The sequence below is a fragment of the Elaeis guineensis genome, chromosome 15 (assembly GCF_000442705.2).
Source record: "Elaeis guineensis isolate ETL-2024a chromosome 15, EG11, whole genome shotgun sequence".
Taxonomy (NCBI): domain Eukaryota; kingdom Viridiplantae; phylum Streptophyta; class Magnoliopsida; order Arecales; family Arecaceae; genus Elaeis; species Elaeis guineensis.
The window spans coordinates 39,216,790-39,219,605 of NC_026007.2; positions in this window are offsets into that span (position 1 = coordinate 39,216,790).

A 2,816-nucleotide genomic window follows, 5' to 3' on the forward strand; every position below is an offset into this window, starting at 1 on the left:
TCCTTGGAGTCGTGGATGGAGCCCGGCTCCCGTAGGAGTCTGGGCGGAGTCTTCCTGCAATTAAAGTTAGGTGCGAAGTCTGGCTCCCATAGGAGTCCGGACGGAGCTTACCGACAGTTGAAGTTGGCGACGGAGCCCAGCTCCCGTAGGAGTCCGGACGGAGTCCTCCTTGCGGTTGAAGTCGTGGGTGGAGCCTGACTCCCGTAGGAGTCCGGGCGGAGTCTTCCTTAGAGTTGTGGACGGAGTCCGGCTCCCGTAGGAGTCCGGGCAGAGTCTTCCTTGGAGTCGTGGATGGAGCCCGACTCCCGTAGGAGTCCGGGAGGAGTCTCCCTGCAATTAAAGTTAGGTGCGAAGTCCGGCTCCCGTAGGAGTCCGGACGGAGCTTACCGGCAGTTAAAGTTGGCGACGGAGCCCGACTCCCGTAGGAGTCCGGGCGGAGTCCTCCTTGCGGTTGAAGTCGTGGGTGCAGCCCGGCTCCCGTAGGAGTCCGGGCGGAGTCTCCCTTGTAGTTGTGGATGGAGCCCGGCTCCCGTAGGAGTCCGGGCGGAGTCTTCCTTGGAGTCATGGACGGAGCCCGGCTCCCGTAGGAGTCCGGGCGGAGTCTCCCTGCAATTAAAGTTAGGTGCGAAGTCCGGCTCCCGTAGGAGTCCGGACGGAGCTTACCGGCAGTTGAAGTTGGCGACGGAGCCCGGCTCCCGTAGGAGTCCGGGCGGAGTCCTCCTTGCGGTTGAAGTCGTGGGTGGAACCCGGCTCCCGTAGGAGTCCGGGCGGAGTCTCCCTTGGAGTCGTGGACGGAGCACGCAAGGGTCAATCCCGCTGAGAACTTCGACTGTGGGTATTTTATACCCAACACCAGTCCCCCTACTTCCGAGTTTGAATTTCGAATGAAGGAAGTACAGAGAGATTGGTATAGCCGAAGTTGTCCCCTCGAATCCTACGCACGACCGCCCCCAGATATTTTGGCATTAAATGTGCGCGTGCTGGAGTCTTTTCGAATCGGGGTGATACGAAGGGACCCTTCGAAATTTCCGTCGGTACACTGGCCCAGGTACGGTGCCATAATGGCCCTGCCAATCCATCAGCCGCTTTTAGCCGCCTATCGGGGGGAGTGGGACACGTGTCGGGCACGGGCTGGCCTGGGGAGATTCGTGATCATTATGGCACCGGATCCCAAGGTCTATTTAAACCCGTCCTTCCACCTTTAGGGGCCCTATTCCGCTCCAGAGTTCTACCAGTATCTGCCCTTCCTTCGAGAGCCCTGTTTCTGTTAGCATCTTCTCGGGCCATAGGCGCCCTTCAAGTCGTCCCTGTCCTTGCCCCTCTGCATCCCTCAGAGCGATCTAGGTTAGTCCCAGCACCTTCATCTTTCTTCCCGCCACTTAGGGGCCTCTTCTTCGCCATTTTTTTTTTGTATTCCTCTGAGTTAGTTTCCTGTGACCTCTCGCCCTTATCCTGTCCATCTTCTTCGGGATCTTTAGAGTCTTCATTCGAAGTTATTCGAAATGTCATCCGGCTCTTCCGCTCCCAGCGGTTCCGGGAGTTCTTCTGCCTCAAATCCCCAGGTCCCTCGCTCTGTAGACGAACCCGCGTCTGGGGCTGGGCTTCGCTCGGTTTTTGCGCCGGGCGCCATTCCATGTTTCCTGACTTCGGATGAACTCCTTCTGATAAGGGTTCAGTATGGAGTTCCTCCAGAGTACGATCTGGAGCTGCTTGGCCCCTCTGACCGGGCTAGCACTCCCCCACCCGATCGTTTTTGCCTGTATCAGGAGGCGTTCCGTGCCGGACTCCAGCTTCCGCTTTCGTCCTTTGTTGTCGCCCTCTTCCGCTTCCTAGACATCTCCTTGGCTTCTGTTGCTCCGAATTCTTTTAGGTTTTTGATAGGATTTCTCTCCCTTTGCCACGTAGTCGAGGTCCAACCGTTCCTCTCCCTGTTTAGGCACTTCTATACCTTCAAGCATCATCCTTCGGCGAAGGACTGGTGGTACTTCTCCCTCAGTTCGGCAAGAAGGGGTTGCTGAAAGGTGCCCCTTCTTCAATCCACAATGGAAGGGGAAATACCTCTTCGTCCACTACCCGACCCTGAGGCTGGCCTGCCCCCTTGGGGCTCTCTGAGGGATTCTGTCCGTCGGGCCCCCAGCCTGGGGAGGATGACCTCCAGGCTGCCCGGAAGCTTCTCGCCTATTCCGCTCCTTCCCTTCCCAACCTTCTGAGGGAGCAATTTCTGTTCAACATCGGCCTGAGCCCCAGGATCCTGCGAGTACTTCATCTTTTCCTTTCTCTTCTTTTCTTCTGTCCTTCTTCTTTCTTCTTTTCTTTTTTTTTTTTTTTTCCACTCTTTTTTTTTTTTTTTGATCTCTGATTTCTCTCCTCTTTCTCTTCTCTTTTTTTTTTTAAGGAATGGACGCCGAAGCAGTACGGATGCTTGCCAGGGGCCTCAAGGCCCACAAAAGAAAGGGTGCCGCGATCGCTGGATCGGCAAAGAGGGCCAGGGCAGAGGAGTCGAGCTTGGCCGCGCCCGTCCAGCGGCTCAGCAATCGACATTCCCTCGGACGCCGAACCTACGGCCCCCCAGGCCTCTTCGAGGAGTCCACCGACTGGGGCCCCGTTTCGGGGGTCCGCCCCATGGAGGCGCCCGTAGCCGAGAGGGGGAAGAGAAGGAAGTCGGTGGCCCGCAGGGTGAGTAGCCGTCGAGCCACCGCGACGAGTCCCTTGTTTGAAGAGGAGCCGGAGAATCCCTTCAATGACAGGACTTGATCAGGTGGTTAATCGACGGCTGCATCCTGTCGAAAATCGTCGAGAGGATCGACCGCGCGATC